This window comes from Mustela nigripes, chromosome 2 (assembly GCF_022355385.1).
Source record: "Mustela nigripes isolate SB6536 chromosome 2, MUSNIG.SB6536, whole genome shotgun sequence".
Classification (NCBI taxonomy): domain Eukaryota; kingdom Metazoa; phylum Chordata; class Mammalia; order Carnivora; family Mustelidae; genus Mustela; species Mustela nigripes.
In genome coordinates this window covers 111846997-111874903 of record NC_081558.1, presented here as the reverse complement: position 1 = coordinate 111874903, position 27907 = coordinate 111846997, and the positions used below count along the sequence as shown (strand labels likewise).

Below are 27907 nucleotides of genomic sequence, written 5' to 3'. Positions count from 1 at the left end.
TGTACTTGTTTGGTCTGCTCTGCCCTGCTTTTTCACCATCTGTCACACTCCAACGTGTTAACCCTCACTCAGATGACTCAACTCCTCACAGTTCCCAATTGCTTGAAGGTCTCTTTTCTGTGGCATTTCTAGTCTCTGACTCACTTCACTGTCCTAATCAGATTCCTCTACCTGCTGTTGCGGCCCATGAACTGATTTTCATGGAATATGGGTTTTCACATAAGAAGTAGAGAAGAACCAGAAGAGAAAGTAGAAGGAAAACAAAGTCAAACTTTACCTAAACCAAACTTTGGCCCAAGACTCTCCCTGTTAGGAAAAAAGATCTCAAGAAGAAGTCAAAATGGTATGTAATGCCAGTGGAAATGTATAAAGAACAGAAAGTTTAAGGAAGTGACCCTATAATATCCTGGATTATGTTTTTTAAAATGAACTACTGTAATAGATATTAGTTTGTCCTGAATGTGGAAAGCTAATAATAACCAGATATAGAAACCTCATCTGTGTCATCTGAATAGAGTTTACTAGAAAGACTAGAAGTTAAGTATCTTTAGTTTTAAATCTGCCACTAATTTGCTTTTTGATGACAAGTAACTATATTCTTTTTTTTTTTTTTTTTTTTTTTTTTAAGATTTTTTTTTTTTTTTTGACAGAGAGAAATTACAAGTACACTGAGAGGCAGGCAGAGAGAGAGAGAAGGAAGCAGGCTCCCTGCCGAGCAGAGAGCCCGATGTGGGACTCGATCCCAGGACCCTGAGATCATGACCTGAGCCGAAGGCAGCGGCTTAACCCACTGAGCCACCCAGGCGCCCCGAGTAACTATATTCTTTTAAAGAGAAAAAGAATATGCTTTCCCCTCATTGCAAATATATGTATGTATATATTTTTGTGTGACTATACATATATGTACACACATACCTACATACATAACAGACTCTGTCACAGATATTTTTTCGTGTGCTGTCTCATTTAATCTGTCCATATCTCCACTTCCTCATCTGGAAAACGAGATAATAATATCTCAGTTTGCCTTCTTCACAGGACAACAAGTGGAATGATAACCAGATAATAAAATAGATAAATAAAATCTTTAAAAAATAAATAAATAAAATAAAATAGATTCCTTTGAGCATTATTCTGGAATTTAAGGAATACATCTTAAATGATATATTGTGTATGATATAAACCAGTGTTTCCATAGCAAAATGGTATGATGGATCCTGGGAAAATCCATTTCAAAATGTACTTGCAATACAAACTTGGCAGAAACAATTTACACAGGATGTTTTATAGACATCAGAGACAATTATGGAACGCCTGGAAAGCACGGAACAACCTTTTCTGTGCTTCTCAGTGAATGCGACACAAAGTAAACACAACCCTCATAGTACTTTATGACACACCTAATCAAAGAAAAAAATCAAGAGAGATACCTAGGCAAATAGGTAGAGGCAGAATAACAGTGTGGATGACAATAAAAAGAATTTTACATTTGAAATTGAAAACCATTTTTTAGTCTGTATTAAAATAGGATAAACAGAAGGAAGGAGGAGTACCACGGAAGGCATCTGGGGCTGCAGGGGTCAATTGGATGGATACTTCTTTAACTCTGCTGTTTCTTTTTTTTTTCCAGCGTAACAGTATTCATTGTTTTTGCACCACACTCAGGGCTCCATGCAATCCGTGTCCTCTCCAATACCCACCACCTGGCACCCCGACCTCCCACCCCCCGCCCCTTCAAAACCGTCAGATTGTTTTTCAGAGTTCATAGTCTCTCATGGTTCACCTCCCCTTACAATTTCCCCCAAATCCCTTCTCCTCTCCATCTCCCCATGTCCTCCATGCTATTTGTTATGCTCCACAAATAAGTGAAACCATATGATAATTGACTATCTCTGCTTGACTTATTTCACTCTACTGCTTCTTAACCTGGCCCTGGGAGCTGAAAGAAACTTGCTGTCTTTTCTAGTAGCCTGATCCTTTATTATAATCAGAATGGAAGGTTTCAGAGCTATTGAAATCCACCTCTAGGCTGTCTTTCCATTGTCCCTACAGCTTTCAGAATTTAATAAGATGATGGGGGTGGGAAGTTCAATGGCTCCCAAGTGTCTAGGAAACTACAAGCTTTTCTCACTAAAGTTCCCTTAGCACGAGAGGATCCTATACTAGCAAACAAGTTTGTCAAAGGAAGACCAAAAAAGTTACTAATTAAAAATTGAGGGGCACCTGGCTCGCCCAGTCAGTGAAGTGTTTGACTCTTGATCTTAGGGTTGTGAGTCTGAGCCCTGTGTGGGTGTAGAGGCTACGTAAAAATAAAATCTTAAAAAAAAAATTGAAAAAGGCTGCATATATAATCTATTATCCTGAAAATGACTAGATAAGAAGGTCCATAGGAAGAGACATGAAAAACAAAATGGCTTATATGGCTGCTTTGAGAAAGCAAGATGTACATTAGTAGCAATAAATAGCAAATTGGACATCACTGACCTATAGGTAGGTGTTAATAGTGCTGGTTCACTGAACAAAGAAAAAGAAAACACGACAATTTTACAACCTGGTACAGAAGTTACCTTCACTCAGTAGCATGACTCTTATGTCTGTCAAATGACTTTTTCAATTTTGGCATTTATTTTTTATTCCTAGCTTTTGCTTTTGATTCTCTTTTTACTTTGATGTTCTTTTTTTCTACTAGATCCTTTAACAGAGGCAGTTATTGTGGTAACAGTTATAAGAGTCCATACATAAGTGAAAACTTGTAAACTGTACACCATAAAAGTCAATTTTACTATGTGTTAATTTACAGAAAAAAAAGCTATGGTCTGTTCAAAGCAAAAATAATAATGTACAGCCGGGGTAAGAGCATATAAAGAAGTAAAATATATACCAACATGAGTATAAAGGGTGGGGATGAAGTAGTATGATATGAGGTAGACTGTAGTATGTTAACATTATACAACGTAGTCTCTAAAAACAGTGGTTCTCAAAGTGTGGTCATTAGACCAGCAGCATCACCGGTCCCCTGGGAACTCATTAGAGATGAAGTTCTCTTGGCGCCACCATAGACCTAACTGAGTTACATACTCTGGAGGTGTGGCCAAATAATCTGTCATTCTGATACACGCTAAAAGGTAAGAACCAATGCTTTAGAGCAGTGGTTGGGAAATTGGGGGGGTGGATTTTTTCTGTAAAGGGCCAGATAATAAATATTTTAGGCTTTGTGGGCCATTTGGTCTCTGTGGCAGCTAACTCTGCCTTTGTAGCACAAAAGCAGAAACATAGACAGTACATAAATCCATTAGCAGGGATGTAGTCTAATACTGTTACTTATGAAAACAGGCCTGCTAGATTTGGCCCATGTACTACAGTCTGTTGCCTTTTTAGGGTATCCATTAACACATACAGGTACATGCACACATACACATACAGAGATACAGTTATGCCAAAAAAGAAGTAAAATAAAATACTTAAAATACAGATCATTCTAACTTTGCAGTGTGAAACCATAAAAATGATCATGCAATCTGAAATCATGCAAAGTATTTTTAATATAAGTGGAAAAAATATTGGTTGTTCTGTGACTGAAAAAAAGTTTTTTGTCAAAACTTTTGGTAGGGACAGAAGGAAAAGGATATTTTATTTACTGGGAGGATCCATCAGATAAGTTTCTAGGGTCCTAGAAATGTTCTAAATCTTGATTTTGTTGGTAGTTACAAGGATGTATAGAATTATTTGCATTCATTAGATTGAACACTTGAGACCTATGCATTTCATGTATGTAAATTATTATCAACAAAAATTTTTTTAAGTACAAATTAAGGGTCTGGAATAAAATCTGCACTTTATGTTAGGTAACATCCTTATTTCAGATAAAATAAGATAAATTATGAGAAATAAGTGTAAATTCTTTAGGAAGAAAGCTGAGGCAAACAGTCCAGGAAGAAGAACCATTTGTAACACTTGGGAAGAGGTATGGGAATTCATGACGCTTGGGGAAAATGGCTCTATGTGATGGAGAACCGTTGAAAATATTTTCATGAGAGAATTGAAATAATCAGACTGTATTTTAGAAAGATCACTGCTATATGAACTGAAGGGGAAAAGAGATTAGAAGTAGGGAGATAAGAAGGCTATTGTTATAACCAGATGAGACTATCTTGGGCAAAGGCTGCAAGAATTAAGAGTAGGGCATAAACCTGAATGATATTTAGAATCAGTTGGGTTTAGTGACTGACTAGATGTATTAAAATATTACAAACATCTGTGAGCCAGGCATTGTACTTTGGGCTGCCATGCCTTATCTTGTTTAATCTTTACAAAAACTGTTTAAGAAGGTATCATGATTACAATTACAATTACAATTACAATAACCTCATCTCCATTTTATAGATAATGCCACACAATTCATCCAAGTGGCCTCATAGTTTGAAAGTGGCACAGCCATGGTTTCTAAAATATACTTTCTTAGTAATGACTTGTGGGTATTCTGAAGATAATTTATTTCCAGTTGCTAACACAATACAAGAGAAAATAACGGAAGGCTAATTTCCTGACCAAATTTAGAAAAGTCAAGCGAATTGTAAAATCAAAAGAAACACTTGATTTAAGTAAATCCTTGGAATGCACAATCTAGGCCATATTTTCAAAGGAACAATTAAATAAAATTTCATATATATGGCCCCCAAAATCTTTAGTACCAAATATTAAGTTCATTAGTGTACACAAGAAAAAAAATATAAAATTGAAATCCTATTGCAGTATCACTAAAAGGAATTAATATTTCTTTGCATAAAATATAGAAAAACACTTGTCATAAATAATGCTCAGAAATATTATAAACCAGAAATTAAATTTAACATCCTACAAAAAGCCTTTTAAAGTACTGCTAGGAGAAAGCTACACTGAGTTAAGTTCCTCAGAAAGAAAATAGATATCAATGATGCTAATACATTTTAACATTTAACAATATAATTTTAAAAATACCCAATAAAATTTTCCAATCATTTTTAACAGTGTTCTTCAAATTAGTTAAATTAGTTAAAAATATGCAGTATTGGGTCCACCTAGGTGGCTCAGTCAGTTAAGTGTCTGCCTTTGGCTTGGTTCATGATCCTAGAGTCCTGGGATCAAGCCCCAAGCTGGGCCCCCTGCTTAACAAGGAGTCTGCTTCTCGCTCTGCCTCTCCCCCTGGCTTGTGCTTATTCCCTCTCACTTACTTTCTCTCTCTCAAATAAATACAATCTTTTAAAAGATATGCATTATCAAGCAAATTATCATTCAGTATCTCTAATGAACATATACTCACTGATGAAAACTCACTAGAGGAAAACCCAATAGTAGAAAGTGGTTTAATATCAGAAGAAGAGAGAATGGTATAATCATTATGGAAAACAGTGTAGAGGTTCCTCAAAAACTTAAAAGTAGAACTACAATACTCTCCAGCAAGCCCATTGTGGTTATGTATCCAAAGGAAATGAAATCTAGATCTTGAAGAGCTATCTGTTCTCCCATGTTCACAATAGCCAAGATACGGAAACAACCTACATGTCCATCAGTGGATGAATGGATACAGAAAATATGGTGTATATATACAATGGAGTATCATTTAGCCACAAGAAGGAAAAACAGCACCATTTGTGACCACAAAGATGAATCCAGAGGATATTATATTAAGTAAACTAATTCAGAAAGATAAATACTGTTCTATCTTACTTATATGTGGGATCTGAAAACCTGGAACTCAGAAACAGAGAGTAGATCAGTAGTTATCAGAGACTGGGAGATAGGGAAGATGGAAGATATTGGTTAAAGGGTTAATTGTGGTTATCCTTTCATAATGAAAATATATATCAAACCATCACCTTGTATACCTTAACTATATATAATTTTTATTTATCAATTAGACCTCAATAAAACTAGAAAAAAGTTTTAAAAAGAAAAGTTGGCTATGAATTTCATAACAAGATATGATTTATTTAATATTATAAATGCTGTTTTAAAATATTTGATAGACTACAAAATATTTTTTTCAGAACTTGTAAATAAGAACAAAATAAGTTTCCTAACTTATTAAAATCACACATAACACAAGTCTTTAAGTTTTTCAAAGCATGGGAAAATGTTTATGTTTTAATGTTAAGTTTAAAATGCAAGATACAAAACTGCATAAAAACCACAATCCTAGCTACTTAACAAACATGCAATTAAAGGACTGAAAGGTAATGTACAAAAACATTAACAATGGTTATTCTGGGTGACTACTTTTAATATTTTATTTTTAAGAACAGAAAGAGATGATTTTAAAAAGAGTCCACATCAACCTCTTTGGGAAACTGGCAATATCTATTAAAACTGAACAGGTATCTCCTTCAACGAAGAAGCTAGTAACATTTACTGAATGCCTGTGTGTCAGGCCTTGCCCTGAGCACTTCCTATGTATGTTGAATTGTAGTGGTGAAGGCAGACATCCTTGTCTTGTTCCCAGTCTCTCTGGAAAAGTATTTCATGTTTCATCATAAGCATGGTATTGCTGTAAATTTTTTGTAGATACATTTTATAGTTTGAAGAGGCTGTCTTCTGTTCCTAGTTTTATGAGATTTTTTTGTATGAATTTTGTCAAATGCATTTGCTATATCTACTGGGATGATTGTGTTGCTATTCTCCTTTATTCTCTTAATGTTATATTGTTTGAGTTTTCTGACATTAAACCAACTTTGCATTCTTGCAATAAATGCCATTTTAGTCATGTTGTGCTATGTGTTTAAAAAATTCAGTACATTCATGGGGCACCTGGGTGGCTCAGTTGGTTAGGCATCCAACTCCACCTTAGCTCAGGTCTTGATCTCAGGGTCATGGGTTCAAGCCCCATGTTGGTCTTTGTGCTGGGTATGAGCCTACAAATCAATCAATTAATAAATAAACACATGCACCATAGGTTCAATTTACTAGTGTTTGGTGGAACATTTTTGCACCTTTGTGAGATGCAATGAGGAATGTCAGTATCTATAAAGGGTATTGGTCTGTAACTTTGTTTTTAATAATGTCTTCATCATGTTTTTGTACCAGGGCTATGCTGGCATTTTAAAGTGAATTAGAAAGTGTTTCCTCCTCCTGTGTTTTCTGAGTTTGTGTAGAATTCGTATTTTCATTAGTAGTGGTGGGTGGTGGTAGTGTGGTAGTGATGGTGGTAAATGTTTGATCTTACCCCTGGTAAATCCACATGGGCCTCGAGCTTTTTTTTTGGGGGGGGGAAGAACATTTTTATTATGAATTTGATTTATTATTAATTCTTTAATAGATATAGGAAACTTAGAGTTTTCTAATTCTTTTTTAAGTCAGTTTAAGTAATTTGTGTTTTTTTAAGATTTGTCCATATTATCTACATTGTTGCATATATTAGAGTAACAGTCATAATATCTTTTTATTGTTCTTAGTGTCTTCAGTGTCTGATATGATAGCCCTTCTTTCATTCCTAATGATAATATTTTTATTTTTTTTAATTAATACACTATTTTTAGCAGTTTTAGGTTTATATGAGAATGAGCAAAAAGTACAAAAACTTTTCATAATCTTCCTCATCCCCACACTCAGTTTTCCCTATTATTAATATCTTGCAGTAGTATGGTACATTTGTTACAGCTGATGAACCAATAACAATACATTTTTATGGCAACTGCTCATGTTTTTACTGTCTCCATAGTTTTGCCTTTTTTCAGAATGCCATATAGTTGGGATTATATGTATGTAACCTTTCAGATTGGCTTCTTTCACTTAACACAATTTGTTTTTTGTTTTTTGTTTTTCATTTTTTCCTATCAGTCTTGCTAAGGTATTGAGAATTTTATTAATATTTTTAAAAATTATCTATGGAAAATTTATTCATTTTCTGTTTCTTAATTTCACTGGTTTCTGTTCTTAACTTTATTATTTCTTCTTCTTTCTTTGGGTTTAGTTTGTTCTACTTTTCCCAGCTTTTTTTGGTAGAAACAGATCATTGCTTTTTTTTTTTTAAAGATTTCTTTTTTTTAATTTATTCATATGACAGAGAGAGAGATCACAAGTAGGCAGAGAGGCAGACAGAGAGAGAGAGGGGGAAGCAGGCTCCCTGCTGAGCAGAGAGCCTGATGTGGGGCCCAATTCCAGGACCCTGGGATCATGACCTGGGCTGAAAGCAGAGGCCCAACCCACTGAGCCACCCAGGTGCCCCCAGATCATTGCTTTTAAATTCTTCTCTAAACTACACATTTAAAGCTATAAAATATCCTCTAGGCTGGTTTAGTTGTATCTTACACATTTTGATATGCTTTCTTCAATCTCATTTAGTTTGAAATCTCATTTTCCTTGTGATTTGTTTTTTCACCCATGGGCCATTAGATGTGCTTTTTAGTATCCAAACATTACAGGGATTTATTTTTTTAAACGATTCATTTATTGATTTGAGAGAGAGAGAGCGCCCGTGAGCAGGAGAAGGAGCAGAGGGAGTTGGAGAGAAAATAGAGAACCTCAAGCAGATTCCCTGCTGAGCATGGAGCCTGATGCAGGGCTTGATCTCACCACCCTGAGATCATGACCTGAGCTGAATCCAAGAGCTGGTTGCTCAACCAACTGAGCCACCCAAGTGCCCCAACAGGGATTTTTTAGATAAGCTATCTTATCGATATATAAAAGAATAGATAAAAAGACTTCAGTCTTTTGAAATTAACTGAGATTCATTTTAAGGCCCAGAATAAGGTCTATGTGGGTGAATCTTTGCACAAACTCTGTAGTTGTTAAGTGTGGTGTTTTGTGAATGTCAGGTTAAGATGGTTGAGAATACTGTTCAAATCTATCTGCTTACTGATTTTTTTTTTTTTTTGGCCTAGTACCATCTGTAACTGAGAAAGGGGTTTTAAAGTCTCTGTGATTGTGGACTCCCCTATTTCTCTCTTTAGGTCTGTCAGTTTTGTGCTTGAAAGCTCTGCTATTGAGTACAACTGTATTTAGAGTTGTTAGGTTTTCCTGATGAAGTGGCTCTTTTATGTTTATTAAAGCTCCCTTTCTATTTCTGCTAGTACTGTGTCTTGATATCTACTTTGGTGACTGATAGTATATAGTTACAGGAACTTTCTTATACTTAGTATTTGCTTGGTACTCCCCACCCCCCGACCTTTTACTTTAGAATTGTCTGTGGTTTTATATTTGAGGTGTCTTTTTTATAAATAGCATATGGCTGAGTCTTGCTTTTTTTTTTTTTTAAATCCGGTCTCACAGTTTCTACCTTCTAGTCCTTCTATATTTAATGTATTCAGTGATATGGTTGTACTTAGGTGTACTTTTTTGTTTTCTATTTATCCCATCTGGGTTTTGTGACCTATTTCCTTTTCTGACTGATTGATTGATTGATTGAAGTTTATCAAATATTTTATAGTATTCATCCAATTGATTGATCTAATGATTGTTGAGCTATGGCTTTTCAATATTTTTAGTTCTCGCTCCAGAGATTTTACTATGTATCCTTAAGTTATTATAGTCTGCTAATTAATATTATATCATTTCTTATACAATATAAAAACTAAAGATATAAAATATATGAAAGTAAGAACACAAAAGATGGGATGTAGTAGAATTATACTGCATTAGGGTTAACATGAGGGATTACTTGCAGCATTGGAACTCCAGTTTCTTATCTGCGGTGGTGGATAAGTGAATGTACACAGATGATAAAATCATATAGACTGTAATACACACACACATCCAAATAAAACTGGGGAAATCTGACTAAGACCAGCAGATCAATGTCGCTCTCCTGTTTGTGATACATATTATATTCTAGTTTTGCAAAATGTTACCATTGGGGAAAACTGGACAGAAAAATGTTATTGTTGGGGAAAACTGGACAGAATTTACAAGGAATCTCTCTTTTATTTTTTATAACTGTATGTGAATCTGCAATTATCTCAATAAAAATAAAAAATATTCTTGCTATCAGGTAACCGAATTTCCATTGCTAAAGTAAGGGGCTTCCAAGTATCAAGAAAGAAAAAAGACAAAGCACATTTCTACTTTGATTTATGTATTATAAAAATAGACTATTCAATACTACTTCTTAGTTCCTATTGCCTGGTAGGTAGAGAGTGGTAGAAGGGGTTCGGAACAGTATTTATCAACATGCTTGCACTTACGTGTGGCAGATGCAGGCCAGCTGTGCGCCAGTAGGCCTCCATTGCCCAGGCCTAGTAGCTATTGGACTATCCAATCCAACCTGCTGTGGTCATGAAAGACTGGGTTAAAATTATCCCAGCCCAGGGACACCTGGGTGGCTCAGTTGGTTAAGCGGCTGCCTTCAGCTCAGGTCATGATCCCAGCGTCCTGGGATGGAGTCCCGCATCGGGCTCCTTGCTCAGCAGGGAGCCTGCTTCTCCCTCTGCCTCTGCCTGCCATTCTGTCTGCCTGTGCTCGCTCTCTCTCCCTCTCTGTCTGATAAATAAATAAATAAATCTTTAAAAAAAAAAATTATCCCAGCCAAAAATATTTTATCCTGTGCTTAAGAATTTATAAGAAGAAAAATCTGTAACCTTAATCAACTAACAAACATTTCTGGAACACTTCTGTTTATTTAAGTACTCCGCTAGATGCTGAGGACACAGGAGTGAAAATGACACAGTTACTGAGTTTACGAAGCTTAGGGTTTAGTGCAAAATATAAACATATACTCCAGTCACTATAATAGAAATATGTTAAATATGCACAGGGTGCTGTGGAAACAGAGGAAGGACCTCCAACAGATCCCAAAAGGTCCTCAAGGGTTTCTGATGGAAGATGTATTTGAACAAAGTCTTAAAGGAGAAGTAGTAAAAAGGAAGAGTTGACAGCACTCTAGCGAGAGGCAACAACACGGTCAAGTACCTGTAGGTGAGGAGAATCAGCACCTCACTTTGGCTGGAGCCTAGAACTAGGAGCGGTAGGAAATGAGGACAGAGAAATTGGTGGGATGGCTTCAGAAATGGCTTTATGTGCAAAGGCCAGGAGTTTGTACTTCATTCTGAGTCTTACGAGGGACTTCCTTTGCATACTTTAGGGCTTAAGAGTGTATCCTTTCCTCTTCTTATAAGGACACCAGTCATTGGATTTTAAGGCCCGCTTTATCTAGTATGACCTCATATTAGCTTAAATAATTACATCTACATAGACTAATTACAAATAAGGTTACATTCTGAAGTTCTAGGTAAGTATGAATTTGGAGGCGCACACTTTTCTGTGTTGCGGTGGGTCGAAGTGTAAGAAGAGGAGAGGACATGCAGATATACCCACAGAGAAGAGGGCTTTGTGAGGACACAGGGAGAGACGGGAGCAAAGCAGCTACAGACCGAAGACCGGCAAGGATTCCCAAGAGCCACCAGACGTTAGGAAGGGGCAAAGGAGGATCCTTTCCTAGAGTGTTCAGGGGGAGCATGGCCCTGCTAACACCCTGATTTCACACATCTAGTTTGAAGAACTGTGAGGGAATAAACTTCCATTGCTTTAAGCTACCCCCTTTGTGTAATTAGTTACAGTAGCCTTAGGAAACTACTGCAATATGTAACCCACATTCTATGTATTATGGGTTCAGCTCATTGTCGTGGTTTTAAGATATTTTTATTCATTCAAGAGGCAGAGCCTGATTCCTTTTCCCTTGAGTGTGGGCTGGACCTGATAACTCACCTCTAATGAATAAAGGGAGAATGAGGGTGTATAGGTTTGAAGGCCAGATCACCGCTTGGGTGATCTATGGGCAAATTATGGTCCATGGGCTGGCTGCCGGTTTTTATAAAGTTGTATCGGCACGTACCATGCCCATTTGTTTATGTATTAGAGGTGGTGGTTTTTGCACAAAAACCACTGAGGTGAGTAGTGACAGTAGAGACCATATGGCCTGCAAACCTAAAATATTTACTGTCTAGCCCTTTAAGTAAAAGTTTCCAGTCCCTGAACTAGGTCATAAAAAGCACTGCAGCTTTTTGCTTGCTTTTGCTAACTTGCTCTGGGGAATGCCAGCTGCCCTGTCACGAGGGCACTCTGACAGCCCTGGTGAAAGGTCCACATGGCAAGGAACTAGGGCCTCCCACAAGCAGCCATGGAGGTGAACTGCATCCGTGGTCAACAGCTTGACCGAAACTTCCTGAGACCCTGAGCCAGAACCGCCCACCTATGCTGCTCCCAGATTCTTGACCTTTAGAAACGGTGTGAGATAATACATGTTTGTTGTTTTAAGCTGCCAAGTTTCGGGGCAGTTTGTTATGCTGTGACACGTAACCAGTCCACACATCTGCCCCTTCTGTGGTTTTGAATGCAGCCTGTGAGCGGCTCCGCACATCTTACCTGTGCCCCAGGCTTTCGCTATTTTAGAAACATACGGGGGATGAAACCTATTTTATAAAGAAACTCCCGGATGACATAGATAAGACTGGGAGGAAACAAAGGATAGTGGAAGGCAAGGGCTACATTTCCCAGATTTTTCAGAATTCTCTTATTAACTAACATAGCACGAGGTCTGATCGTGGCTACTGAGATCGGCTGTTGCTAACAAAATATTAGGTTTGTAACTATGGTTATTTGAGTCATCAGGCAGGACGTTTGCTCTGTAATGTTATTCACTATTACTTATATAAACAGGAGTGTTTGATAATGCCATTATAATCTTTATTAGGTGTGTCTGGGGGGTTTTAGTTGCCCTCTGTAAGTGCAAACCAAGCGGTCTCTAGCTGGGATGGTGGTGAGCTCCGTGGGTATATTAGTTTCCTATGGCTGCATCACAATATTATCACAAACCTAGTGGCTTAGGACAACACACATCTATAGCCTCCATTCCTGTGGAAGAGGACTCAGCACGGCCTAGTTGGGCTTTCTGCTTAAGGTCTTGGAAGGCTTCAGTCAAGGTTTGCCCAGGGCTTTATTCTCATCTGGTAGCTCCTCTGGGGCACTCCGTGGTTGTTGACTGCATTCAATTCCTTGTGGTTGTAGGACCGAGAGCTTCAGTTTGGGTTTTTTTTCCCCTTTTGGTTGTTATTACCTGTTGGCCAGAGGGTGCCATCAGTTCCTAGGAGCCACCATATTTCCTGCCATGTGGGGTTTCCCCAAATGGCCACTTGCTTTCTGACAGCTAGCCAGGGAAAGATTTCACCAAGACAGAAGTTGTGGCTTTATATAGCAACATCACAGAATTATGTGCATGTAATCACCCAGTACCTTGTCTGTATTTTATTGATTGGAAGTAAGTCTCATTCACTCCCAAGGGGAGGGCTCACACAGCCGTGTGAAGATTAGGAAGTGGAGAGCATGGGAGCCACAAGGGACTGCCCAGCCCAATCCTACCTGTAAGGTGGAATTAATGTTTCACCAATATAATTGCTGTACGCAAAGAAAAAAGGATGTAGTGCATTGTTTTTTTGTTTTGGGAGTTTGTTGTTTGTGTTTGTTGTTGTTGTTGTTGTTGTTTTGTCCTCTGTAGTGCAAATGGTTGACATGTAGGAGGGTGCTGAATTAGAAGAATGGAGGGAAAATGAATAGAGATGGGATAAACAAAAACCAGGGGAGATGAAAGATATACATAATCCTAAAACACTTCCAGGCTGGAAAATATTGTAGCTGGAAACAGCTTGGCATGCAGCTAGGTAGACAGACCATAAGCAAAGGTTTCCTGCATATGGGGAGAGCTGAAGGTACCACTGCCAGTAGCATAAAGGGAGCCCATTTCCACAAGGTCACAGATACAGTGTATAAAGTTCTATTATTTATTCCTTTTCAATCATACTGGCATAGGTGGTATTCAAGTTTTAGTAAGACTTTAGAATAAGAAGGGCAACAGTAGATGTGATAGATCCCAAATCTACCTTGACGTGTGACGTGCATTCATTCATTCACTCAGTGAATTTCTGTTGAATGCTTACTGCATGCGAGGTCCTTTGCTAGAGCTGTTCAGTCTTGCATGTTTGTAATGGAAAGAGTGCCACCATCTATGGCTACACCTGCCGTGGGTATGGGGGGAGGACTAGAGGCACACGTGTTTAGTTCTGCCAGCCCTGGCATATAGTGTTATTATAAGAAGTTTGATGGCAAAGGAGAGGAAAGTGAGTAGATAAGCCACAGGAAATTTTCAAAAGGGAGAGACATGGCAAAGGAGAAGTCTAGCCAATAAGAGACTGAAGATGATATACTTATCTGTGCCCAGAGAATCTGATCAATAGTAGGGACTCAGTTTTATCAGCTGTCTCACCTCTCCCTTTACACAGTCTCTCCTCACTTTTTTTTAAAATTTTCTTAAACATAGACTGTTCTACTGTGTGTCAGACATAATAGTAGACACTGTGGTAACCAAACTGAAAATAGCCCTGACCCCTTTCCCTTTATGCCTCGTCCAGCTTGGGACATCAGTAGCCATTTCAACAATCCTTTCCTCCAAGTCTCACCTCCTCCATTCTTTGTCAGCGTTGGCCCCTTCTCCTCTGACTCTGCCCAACCCACTGGACTTCCCTAATCATGCTTTTTGCTGCCATGATAGTTTTGCCTCCTTGGTTGGGTCCTCACTGCTGATTGGTGGCCTTTAGTTCATATCTATTTACATTTTCCACAGCAGCTATCCAAACCTCTTCTGTTCCCTCTGTTTCCTGGGAGTCCAGCTCTGGCATCCTCTTTCACCAGGTGACTGTGCCCCCTAAGGGGGTTTCCCAACTTCCTTTCTACTCTTCTCATAATCTCCTATTGCCATCCTCACTTGTCTATTTTCTTGCAAAACAAAATAAGTAAATACACACACACACACACACACACACACACACACCCCTTCTTGTCAAGGCTTTTAGTCCCAAGCCCTCCTACCTTCTCAAAGCCTATGCCAACCATGACCATCCCTCATTCTGTGAAAAGATATATTACCTACTATAGCATAGTATATCACAAAATTGTTTCCAGGGAGCTGTGTCTTGAAATTTGATATCTCCTTTAATATTACTGGGGTCGGGCACCTGGGTGTTCAGTCAGTTAGGCATCTGCCATTCGGCTTGGGTCATGACCCCAGGGTCCTGGGATCAAGTTCCACATCAAGCTTCCCGCTCAGAGGGGAGTCTGCTTCTCTCTTTCCCTCTCCCTTTGTTCCTCTGCACCACCCCCTGCTTGTGCTCTTGCTCTCACTCTCTCAAATAAGTAAGTAAAATCTTAAGATTAAATTAAATTAAATTACAGTGGGAAAACTATAACAAGTTTTTTTTTTAAGTTAAAATAATTTAGATAACAATAAAATCCAATTTTTATTTAAATAAAAGAATTAGATAGGTTAAAATAACAATGAACACTTATGAGCAGCTTTTAAAACTTTATTTTTTCCCAAAAGTAATATATTTGTACTTCATAGATAATGTAGAAATTTAGATTAAAAGGGAAAAAAGTAAAATCATCCCTACACATACATACAGAGATAACCATGGTTAATATTATGTGTATAGTCTTCTAGGGGTGTGTGTGTGTATGTGTGACTATCCTACACATGTATATATAGGATTACATAGTACCTATTAGCATGTTCCTTTTTTTTACACACTTCATGAAATCTTTTTTTTTTTTTTTTAAAGATTTTGTTTATTTATTTCACAGAGATCACAAAGTAGGAAGAGAGGCAGGCAGAGAGAGAGAGGAGGAAGCAGGCTCCCTGCTGAGCAGAGAGTCGGATGCGGATGCGGGGCTCCATCCCAGGACCCTGGGATCGTGACCTGAGCCGAAGGCAGAGGCTTTAACCCACTGAGCCACCCAGGTGCCCCACTTCATGAAATCTTTATAGGTAGACCCTTTTTGCAAATTTCTGGTTACTTGTTTAGAATAAATCCCTTAAAGTTGAATTTTGGATCAAAAGGTATTTATAATTTAAGCCTACTGATAACCTCTTACCCAATAATTACATTTCAAAAAAGTTGTAACAATTATTTAACCACCAGAGGTGTATGAGAGTGTATGTTTAATGGGAGCCACACTCTGGTGAGCAGAACATAATGTATAGAGTTGTCCAATCACAGTGTTGTACACCTAAAACTAATGTAACATTGTGTGTCAACTATACTCAAGGAAAAAAAAAAGTCTATTTCCCCACACCTTTTCTAAAATAGTGTATTACCACGTGTAAAAAAGCTATTTTAGCCTCTTTGCAAGGAGAATCTGGTATCTCATTTTGTTTTAATTTGCAGTTCTTTAATACTGAATTTACATATTTTTCTCACTGGTCATTGCATCTCTGTTTCTGTAAATTACCTGGTCATGAACCTTTTCCTCCTTCTCCCACTTCATTTGTGTGTTTATCTACCTTGATCATTTTTTAACTCAAGAGTTGTTCAAACTAGTAAAAGTGTATTTTCTACTTCCATTTTCCAGTAGCTCTGAATTGGCTTTTTCTCAACAGAAAAGATAGACTAGTTTTTGTGCATAAGGTAGACCAGAGAAACACATTGGTCAAGCTGTGGCATATTCTTAGCTTATTTGCCCTCTTCATGCGACGTTAACGTACTGATCATCATTCAAGTTCTTGGAATAATTATAGCTTCATTAAAAGTAAAACATGATGACATTGATCTCAGTCTACTTGTCTGACTTGTAAGTTATTCTTTATGAATAGACTGCATTTTGTCTTTAAAAATTTTCAAGCATATTTTTCAAGTTTGCAGTAGGTGGCAGCAGCAGAAAACATGCTTTCATTGGCTTCAAGATGTAATCAGGACTTTATGCGGGACAGTAAAAAGGAACTCGTCCTAAATTTGAAGAGCTTTGTGATGAAAGCTACTCAGAGCATACATTCAGCATGAAGTCTTTGAGTATTTCACAGCCTACCTAAGAAGTTCCCAACAAACACGCTTCCTTAGAAAATGCATTTTATTTTTCAAATGTTGCAGTATTGAAAAAGATACACTGTGTTTTAGTGTCTTTTTTTCTGGGTCATATGCTCCCCTCACACACCTCATCTTATATTTATAGTGAGTAACTTGAAGACACCAGCCTCTTTTCCAGAGGAGTGGCCTTTTGAACGATGACCATTTAATACAGAGCTCTGAGTCATTTAATACACTAAAAATACATGCTAAGAAAATGTGGCCTTTTTAGGCCACTCCTTCATTACGGGTGTCTTCAGTGGGGCTTCGCTTTGCTAATTTAAAAGTTCGGGGCCAATACATGTTTCAAGAGTATTGGTAATAATTTTCTTTAGATCTTAATACGCCCCCTGAAGTTGAACAAGCATTGTCTGTGATCCTTTCATGACAGGGGCAACCAACAACTCAACAGGAGACTGGGGAACACTCCTCTTTTGTTTCCAGACTACGATGACAGGTGGATGTCATGTTCCCTAGGCCAGGAGGGTGGCCCTGTGGTTGTGGGTTTTGTGGGGAAACAGGAACACTTGTTTGTTATGGCTAGTTGAAAGCTAATGATGATTATGATGGCAGAGAGAGCAGATTATTCTCAACTAGACACTGTAGGAAAAATACGGAACTGTAGATTGGTCTGAAGACTGCCTGGGAATGAAAAAGAACAGAATAGGACGCAGGAACAAAGTGAAGGTGGTTAGGAGTGGTTTTTCCAACTCCAAAGACGAAGGTGTGTTTTGGGGGGGAGAGAGGTGGAGAGGAAGCATTCTTTCACCTTCAGTTCCATCCCAGCTCAAACTCTCTATGTGAACGTGTAATAAGAAAGGAGAGTTTCCAGTTCTAGACTGTAAAGTTCTTCAGGATAGGGACTATGTATTTATCACCAGATCTCAGCTTGAGGGTAGAGCAAGTTCTTATGAATGACTAAATGAAGGTAATTAACTACCTCAGAGCAACCCCTTCCTTGCATTCTTTCCTTTCATATCTCCCCCAAACTTGCCCCTTTCTTCACATGCTCTGGAGCAGACTGTGTGCAGACTGTGTGCCTACAATGACATATGCATTAACTCTTCCTCCTCAGTGAGAGTAGAGCTTCCCACAGAGGTAAAGAATGGCTGTTGTTGACTAGCCAACACAGAAGAGATGCCTGGGCTGAAGGCTTTGGGAAGCTTTTTTATAAGAGTAAAGCATTAAAACTTCCTGGCTAAGGGAAAAAAGAAATTTTGTAAAAATCAAAAATATATTTTCAGGCCCTGGCATGTTTAATTAGGTTTTAATAAAGCATTTAAGAATTGATTCAAGTATTCTTTAGTCATATTTTCTGAATTTCAAAGGACTTGTTATCAGGAGCAAACGGTTTCTTTTTTTTTTTTTTTTTTTTAAAGATTTTATTTATTTGTCAGAGAGAGAGCAAGCGAGAGCGAGCACAGGCAGACAGAGTGGAAGGCAGAGTCAGAGGGAGAAACAGGCTCCCTGAGGAGCAAGGAGCCCGATGTGGGACTCGATCCCAGGACGCTGGGATCATGACCTGAGCCGAAGGCAGCTGCTTAACCAACTGAGCCACCCAGGCGTCCCGAGCAAACGGTTTCTATAATACTTGTATGACTATTTCCACTTAGAGCTTGTTGAATCGCCGACTAATTGTTTGGGTCTATGTTCTTGTTTCTTTGTCCTTGTTTTAGTAGTACCAACTAGTTATCCTAGAATCTTCTCTTGTGCTGGATTTCAGATACCTTTGAGACAAAACGCGTGTCTTTTAAAAATTCTTGCTGGCTTTCCTTTAGAACTGAGGACAGTATTCTATGTCCCAGGAGTACTGAGTGAGTCTTAACTGTGTCAAGGAAAGAAAGAAGGAGCAACTGTGGTCCCTGTGATCTTACACACAGACAAGATGATGTACTACAAAACACTCAGGAGACCTGGGATCATTTCCTGGCTCTGGCACAAATTCCAAGACTATGGACAAATTTCAGAACCTCAATTTCTTCATATGTTTAAAAAAAAAAAAAAGGAGACAGAGTAGATTTGACTTTTAAAGTTTCTCCCAGGTCCTTGATCCTCCGAGTCAGTATTCCTTCTTCAGATGTCTAGAACAATCATTTCTTCTTTGTCTTATTTAGGAAATAACCATATAGCACTAGGGAACAAAATATATTACTTGGGATACAGGTTAAACAGCAGTGAGAGTCTCAACAAAATTTGATGGCTTAGAAAAGGAAGACTTATTTCTAAGGCCTTCATTAACAATCCTCAAGTAGGCAGGTATTTCTGTACAGATAGAGGACTCTGATCCACTGGAACATTCAAAGCCCAAAGTTAATGGTCCTGTTGCTCCGCTATTGCCTGGGGGTATGGCCATCTGCACGGTAAAAGCTGACTCAGCACGGGAAGGAAGAGCGTCCAGCACCAGCAGCTTAGCTTCCTAGATAAGAACACCTGGAAATTACCCACTTCACTTCCACTCACCCTACTGGCTAGAACTCAGTTATGTGGTCGCATCTACAGCCAGGAGAAGAAAGTCTTCAGCAGCACAGCAGGCACCCACCAAAAACGTTAAGAGTGGGGATGGGGTAAAGTCTCTATACCCAAAAAGAAAGTGAAGAGATCGAATACTGGAGGATAGACTCCACATTCTGTTATGATTTTAAGGCACAGTAGCAATGTTTTATTTTGCTGCTGATTGTGCTTCTATCTTATTTAATGAAATAGGTTGAGATCGGGATCTGTGATTTATCCCTATAAATACACCCCCCCAGCACATGTCAAGGTGTCTTGAACATAGATGGCATTCAACAAAAATGTGGATATTTGATTTATATATTGATCTTTCAGGCCATTAAGTAACCACTATGTTCATCCTGCCCCCACCAATACCCTGGTCTATCTATTTATTGCTTATTTCATGAACGTTACATGTAAAACTTTTAATTCTGTCTAGTTGAGGAGAATAATTTGGAACCTATGAAGAAGTAATATTCTTAAAATGTGCATAGATATAGGTAGATAGATAGATTGAGTGATTGAGAGCAGGTTGCTACTAGTAGCAGCTACTATCTTTTGCTACTAGTAGTAAAGGTGGTATTACCCTGTTTGGGGGTAGCATGATTACATGTAAGGGAAAACCAAGAGCTTTCCAGTGTGGCTTCAGCATTTGGTATAAAGTGTATTCCCTAGACATCACATATCATTCTAGTTACAAGTAAACTTTAAAACACATACTTTGCTGAAATGGTTTTGGGTTCTGTGCTCTCTGTTCCCTTCCTTGGTGTTCATAATAAACAGCGGGCTGTGGTGCTGATTGTGAATCTGTATAGTGTGAGCCTATTTACGGAGAGTCGCGTAAGGCTCCTTTTAAAACAGGCCAGTTTTGATTCCGTGTTGACATGTTATCCACTCTGACTTCCAGTTCCATAGCTACTGCTCTTGTACACGTACAGTCTTGTCTTGGAATAAAAATACTAGTATGTGCCTTATCAGCTTTACATTTCACATGAGCTGTCTTTTTTTTCTTTCAAGATTTTTCTTTATTGACTTGTCAGAGAGAGAGCATAAGCAGGGGGAGCAGCAGGCAGAGGGAGAAGCAGGCTCCCCGCTGAGTGAGGAGCCTGATGGCGGACTTGATCCCAGGACCCTGGGATCATAACTGAGCCACCCAGACACCCTGATAAAAACTATCTTTGAACAACTATCCTTATTCTCTCATACCCAGTTTCCCCAAATCCTTCCCCTTGGAGGCCCAGTTCCAGTTTGCCTCCTTTTTATAACCGGCTGTAAGCACCCAGCCCCAAATAATCATTGTATCAGAAAGAGAAGACCTGGTTCAAGCCCTGGGCAAACTACAGCATAAGGACAGGGTGTGTTTGTATAAGGACAAGCCTTTATTCCCTTTACAAACATGTCAACTTGCCAAAGACAAGTAAACGGTAAATACTGGCGATAGTCTAGACCAGGAGGAATGGCTCCGAGCCTTTATTCAGCCTCACCCCCACATTCCCAGGGCCTGCACAGAGCCTCAACACCATGCACCTTCTTTGCTCTTGGGACATTTTTCTCCAAAGGACAGGACAGGCCTTTTTCTGTTAAGAGCTTTGATCTTACCTCTGTATGTCAGCAGAGGGCAGCAGAGAGCACCATTCTACTGCTTGTGTAGATCTCAAAGTAGGACAGTTTCAATCCCCTAGTGCTTAGGGAGACAAACATGGGGGGCATTTTTTTTTTTTTAAGCTGTGACAAAGACTGGTGCTGGTATAGGCATGGAGAGTGCTAAACATTTTGCAGTATGTAGGACAGTCCCATGCAAGCAAGACTATTCTCACCCCCAAATGTCATTTAACTTCTTTCTAGTGTTGTTCTCCAAACTCAAGTAAAACATCCCTGTGTACCCCACTGATTTAGTACTTTCACCAATTTGTGAAGGGGTCATCTCACCAAATGTCCTTGAGACTAAGAACTGGCTTTTTCATCTTTGCATGAAACTCTGAAACAATTTTTTTAGTTCACTTTTAATTTTTAGTCATTGAATGATTGTAAACGGGTCTTTAATGGGGGAGGGACAAGGGGTAATGGATAGAATTTAAAAGTAGGGGGGGTGCCTGGGTAATTCAGTGGGTTAAAGCCTCTGCCTTCGGCTCAGGTCATGATCCCAGGGTCCTGGGATAGAGCCCCGCATAGGGCTCTCTGCTCAGCAAGGAGGCTGCTTCCTCATCTCTCTCTGCCTGCTTCTCTGCCTACTTGTGATCTCTGTCTGTCAAATAAATAAATAAAACCTTTAAAAAAAAAAAAAAGTAGAGTCAGTAGGTTACAGAGGTTAGATAGAGCTAGATTAGATTAGATGAGCCAGTCTTCCTGAACTTTAATTTTCTCACATATAAAACAGGATGAATATCTACCCTATTTTAAAGTACTTTGTAAATTGTAAAGCGAAGTACAGGATTGTTTATAAAGAATGTCTATGACCAGATTTGTTCCCAGTCATTGTTTCTGGAATTTAGGTATCCTGTATGTGAAAAGAACACACGTATATAAGGAAGATATTTGAGCACAAAAGGCATGGTGGGCTCTGTGCCATGTGTTCATTCCTGGAGCCCTAGCTTCAGGTGGCTGCGGCCCCCTCTGAACTACTTGGACTGAGAGTGCTAGAGAGACAGTGTTCTCAATGCAGAAGATGCAGGAGCAGACTAAAAACAAAATGGCAGATGTCTGCTATTCCTATGTTTTGCTCTTCAGTTCTCTTGCTTGCAATATGTAGCTAAAGTGGAAATGCCAACCTGTATCGAGCTAAGAAGGGTGGAAATTAAAACAGGTTCAGAAGAACAGAAGTTAGATAGTTTACCTGGCCTCCCAGAAGTAGCACCAAGTCTCTGTGGATGTGTGAAGTAACATATAAATTTCTCTTTTACTCTTTCAATATGGAAAGTGCCTTTATAAACTCAAGATACTATTTTTAGGCCCACAAAGGTTAGGTTTATGGTACCTTGCCAGAATTCGTATATTATGGAATGGTGTATTTCAGGGATGCTAAATATTTTATTAATTGAGAAATCCATTTTCTTTTGATTTGTTTCACTGCATCTTCATTATTAATCAGAGAAGATTTCTTACATCCTTCGTTTGCAGTCATCCTTTTGATAGGGATAATACATTAAAACTTCATTAAGCTCTTAAGATTTATTCCAAATAGCACATAAAATCTCTAAGCAATTGCTTTTCTCCAGCTGAGTAGATGTTTTATTATACTTTGATGAGAAATATTAAAGACTTTAAATCCATTTAACTCAAAATATCTTCCAAAGTTTGCTATAATGATGTGTACCTTTAGGGTTATCTTTTATCATAAAGATGATTGTAGAATTTATGGACATGAGACTCTCATCTTTTTAAAGGTTAATAGGTAAGTGTTTAGTGTACATTTTTTATTTATAGTTTGTTTCAAAAAGGATTTGTAGTCCTTACCATGAAATATATGTACAATAAGGTTAATAAAAGGGAAATCAAACCCAAAGCAGGAAGGAGGTTTTGCTAATGACAAAAGCTAAAATAGATATAGATATATAGAATGATAGACATATTTGAGCCTAAAGTTGGCTTTGAGCTTCCCACCGGCAGGAACAACAAAAAAAAATGGAAATATAATATAATGGAAATATAATAAAAATGGAAATATAATCACATTGTTGTTATTGAAAATGTGGGTGCCTAATAATTTTTCAAGAACAGAAAACTTTTCCCTGGTATTAAGTTCTAAAATGAATTCTTTGTGTGAATTGCTGGTATATGAGACATCATGCAAGGTAATGGACAACACAGAAACAATATTGCTGTTCCTTATGATAATTCTTGATAAAAGCAAGGCATAACATGAAAGCTGTGACAATGATTCTGCTAAGGGGCACTAGGTTAATGATATTTTAGGTAAGAGGTAGCTTTCTGATGATCCATCTATCTCCTTTGGTACAAGGACAAATTTTAGTGATCCTTAACTGACTGAGCCACCCAGGCACCCACATTTTCATGATACTTAAAATAACTTATTTTTCCCTTAGATGTTGCTTAAAAATCGCTTTCTCAGCTAGGCATTTAATGGCAGCTAGACAGCAGCAACAACAACAAAATGGAAATAATAGTTTGCTGCAGTCTTTGAATATTGAAATTTGAATATTTAAAATTGACACTGCTATCCACGCTATCAAACCATATGCTCTGAAAACAGGGAAAGTTAGAGTTAACATTCTGATATGAAAGTAAAGAATTTCAGCCAGTGTTCCCACCTAGTAGGTTGTTTTCCGTATCAGTTCAAATGATTGTATATAAACTACAGGTTTTCTTGAAAAATTTTAGCTTTTTTTTTTTTCCTATGAACTGAGTTTTTGGTCACCTGGCTTAACCTCCTGAAGGTTCCCTCCTCCTCGGGTGCAGTCCCTCAAAGAGTATTGCCCAGTCTCCCAAAGGAAAATGATTTGGATGAGCTTTTCTTTGGAAAATGTGTCCCTAGTACATATTTTTAAAGAATTTCCTACAAGAGATCTGTTGAAGTTTATTATAAGCAAAATAAACATGTGTTTTTCTCTGTGGTTTTTAATCCCTGGATCTGCAAAGTTGTTGAAATTCCCCTTGCTGAGAGTAGAATGGCCCATGGTATTTGAATGACAACAATAAAACAAATAGCTACTAGTATCGTTGGCTGCGTATCTTTTATATTACAGATTCTGTGCTAGTCTTCTCATGTATTCACTTTCACATAATAGGCATGGCCTGTTACTATTCCCATTTAAAGAATGAGAACACAGAAACTCCAGTTTACCTGAACTTACAAAACTAGTAGGTGGCAGGGTCAGGATTTGAACCCAGATCTCTCTACTAGCTTTTAACTACTACACATTGGTACCTGTGGAAGAAATCTGAATCTTCATGCATTAGCCTCGAGGTCATTATCCTTTTTTGTGGTATTTCTGACAGAAATTGTCATCAGATCATTATACTTTGATCTTCTCTTAGATTCTGGCTTAAATGAGTAATTTTCCTTAAAAAAAAAAAAAACAACAATTTTTCTTTAAAAACAATCCTAGACTAGCTCATACTTTTTATTAGCAGAATAATTATACCTTAACTTCTATTCTTAGGTTGTCTTCTAATAATGAAATTTGAATATCTTCTTGAGAAGCAGGACCAGAGTAATCTTCCAGTCATTACTGAGATTTGAAGAGTTTAATTTGATTCTTAAAAGTGCTTACTCACCTTGATAATGACTTTGTAGTCCTCCACACTTGGCATGCCCACATGCTAAAATAAAAATTAATTCTGATGATGGGACTTTGCTTGATAGCTCTAGAGTTGCTGTGTCCCATACAGTAGCCACTAGCGAGCCACATGTGAATATTTATTTTAAAATTTAGATGTACTATATGGTGGCTAACTGAACATAATAAAAATAAAATGACATTTAAATGAACTAAAATATAATTTAAAATTCAGATCCTCAATCACAGTAGCCACATTTTAAATGCTAAGCCGTCACATGGGGCTACTGTATTAGTGTGAATTATAGAATACTTCCATCATTGCAGGAAATTTTGGGCAGTGCTGCTCTTTTTCTTTTTTTTTTAAAGATTTTATTTTTTTATTTGACAGAGAGAGGTCACAAGTAGACCAAGAGGCAGGCAGAGAGAGAGAGGAGGAAGCAGGCTCCCTGCTGAGCAGAGAGCCCGATGCGGGACTTGATCCCAGGACCCTGAGATCATGACCCGAGCCAAAGGCAGCAGCTTAACTCACTGAGCCACCCAGGCGCCCCAAGCAGTGCTGCTCTTAAATGTACATTTCTCATGCCCCCCTCTGCCTACCTTCCTTCTGTTCCCAAAACAACAATGGCTTCTTCCAAGAATTACCTCTACAGTTTCTGTAATTTGGAGGAGATAACTTATCTTCCCAAAGATTTCCCATGATATTCAACAGGAGAAATTGTTGTTGGCCCTGTCGGTATTTCTGTGGTACAGGGAAGTATGCTAACCCTGACCAAGTTCATCTTACTAAAATGGCAAGTCCATATAGCCAGCTTATTTTTATTTGCCAGATTACATATAAAGCCAACTTCTTAGGCGGCTGTGTTTAGAACCACTTATAGGCTGTGTTTTTGAATTACACCAGAGACTACCCTCCTCCCTGGTAGACTAGTTGAGTGATGGTGTTGCTGTCAAATATTATAACAAATCGTTGGCTTCCATAACAGAGTTGAACATCTTGTTGACCAACTTTTGGGGAAAAAAAGATTATTTTCTAAAAAATCTGATTCTTTTAGTGTATCCTGGTTAGTTTTGATTGTTGTCAAAAGAAACAGAGATGTATATTCTTAATTCCTTTCCATTTATGGGTTCTAAAATAATCTCGGTCCATGGATGTATTGATATAAGCCAGTGTGGTATCCTCAGGGCTACTAGGACAATACCAGTCCTGTACTTGTCTTGAGCAATACTAGTGGTCCATCTATTCCATAGTGATACTCCACAGTAAGCTCGTTTAGAGAAATTTGCTGGATATGTTACTTGCCAATGATATTCTATTGTTTGAGTACATAGAACAGTGCCCTGAACATCTTTGCTGTGTGTAAAATAGTCCTGGAGGGTCTTGTTGCATTTTGTTTTTCCAAATGAGCTAAGCAGGGTACAGTATTCACTAGTGTCAGGCTTGAACCCTCCATAGCCACACAGAAACAGGCAACCACTCTCCTTTTAGCTGTACTCAATAGTCTGATTAAGAAATAGAGGAAGATCTCTGTTCAGAATGTTCTTGGTCACTGGACACCTCATAACAGAGGCCTTATATTAGCTACTGTTGTTCCAGCATCAAGGATTTCCCAAATTCCAAAAAGTTGTGATCAGTTTTAGTATTGCTATTTAGTATTGGTAATCATGAAGTGAAATGATAGGGTCTAGGGGCAGTGGATTATATTAATCTCCACTTTTGTGTAACTTCTAACATTTTTAAAATAAAGAGTAAAGAAATGTCATGATTTATTTATTGTGCTATCATGTTTTATGAGTTCCTTATATATTTTGGAAATTATCGGATATGTGTTTTACAAATATTTTCTCCTATTCTGTAGGTTGCCTTTCCATTCTGTTGATTAAAGCTTCTTAGTTTGATATAGTCTATTTTTGCTTTTGTTGCCTTTGCTTTTGTGTCATCTCAAGAAATTATTGCTAAAACCAATGTCAAGAATGGGCAAAGGACTTGGGGCACCTGGGTGGCTCAGTGGGTTAAGCCTCTGCCTTTTGCTCAGGTCATGATCCCAGGTCCTGGGATGGGACCCCACTTCGGGCTCTCTGCTCAGTGGGGAGCCTGCTTCCCCCCCTCTTGCCTCTCTCCCTACTTGTGATCTCTCTCTGTCAAATAAATTAATAAAATCTTAAAAAAGAAAAAAAAAAGAATGGGCAAAGGACTTGAATAGATGTTTCTTCAAAGAAGACATACCAATGACCAATAGGCATAGGAAAAGGTGCCCAACATCATTAATTGTCAGAGAAATACAATGTGAAACCTCAGTGAGTTATCACCTCATACCTCTTAGGATGGCTACTATTTAGAAAAGGATAACATATGTTGGCAAAATTTGGAGAATTTAGAACCCTGTACCCTGTTGGTGGGAATGTAAAATGGTATAGCAACTGTGGAAAACAGTATGGAGATTCCTCATAAAATTAAAAATAGAACTATCATATGATTCAGCAACCCCACTTCTGGGCATATGCCCCAAAGAACTGAAATCAGGATCTCCAAGAGATACCTGCACTCCCATGTCCACTGCAGCACTATTCACAATGACTTGGAAACAACCCAAGTGTCCATCAGCAGATGAACAGATAAAGAAAATGTAGTGTATACTTATGATGGAATATTATTCAGCCTTAAAAAAGGAAATTCTGTCATTTGAGAAAATGTGGATGAACCTGAAGGACATTAGGCCAAGGGAAACAAGCCAGTCATAAAAAGACAAATACTGCATGATTCTGCTTCTATGAGATATCGAAAAGAGTCAAACTCATAGAAGCAGAGAATACAATAGGGGTTGCCAGAGATGAGGGGGGAGGGAAATAGGAGTTGTTATTCCATGCGTGTAACGTTTCAGTTTTACTAAATGAGTAAGTCTAGCAATCTGCTCCACAGCTTTGTGCCTATAGTTAACAATGTGGTCTTATATTGTGCCCTTCAAAATTTGCTAAGAGGGTAGATCTCATGTGAAGTAGTTTTACCATAAAAACAAACCAAAAAACCTACAAAGGAACACAAGAAAACCCTCTGATTATGTCTACTGCCTTGACTATGGTGATGGTGTTGCGGGTATTTGCATGACTCTGACCTCTTCCAGTTGTACAAATTACATACGTGCATTTTTTTATATCTCAATAAAGCTGGTAAAATATTTCTTAATTAGAGAGTTTTAAATGTCATGAGCTCTTGGGTGAATTTAATATAGCTGTTTTAATATAGTAAGGCATCTTATTTTTAAAAAACTTGGTCTAAGAATCATTAAGAGCTGTTTTGGAGCTGTGTCTTAATGAGGAAAT

At 38.2% G+C, this 27907-nt stretch overlaps 1 protein-coding gene across 8 annotated transcripts in view; it reads left to right on the top strand.

Annotated features, from left to right (window-relative positions):
- The window catches only part of MAP3K13 (mitogen-activated protein kinase kinase kinase 13), a 165875-nt gene that overhangs the window by 42402 nt on the left and 95566 nt on the right, over positions 1–27907 (top strand). The gene's annotated exons all lie outside the window — the stretch shown is intronic.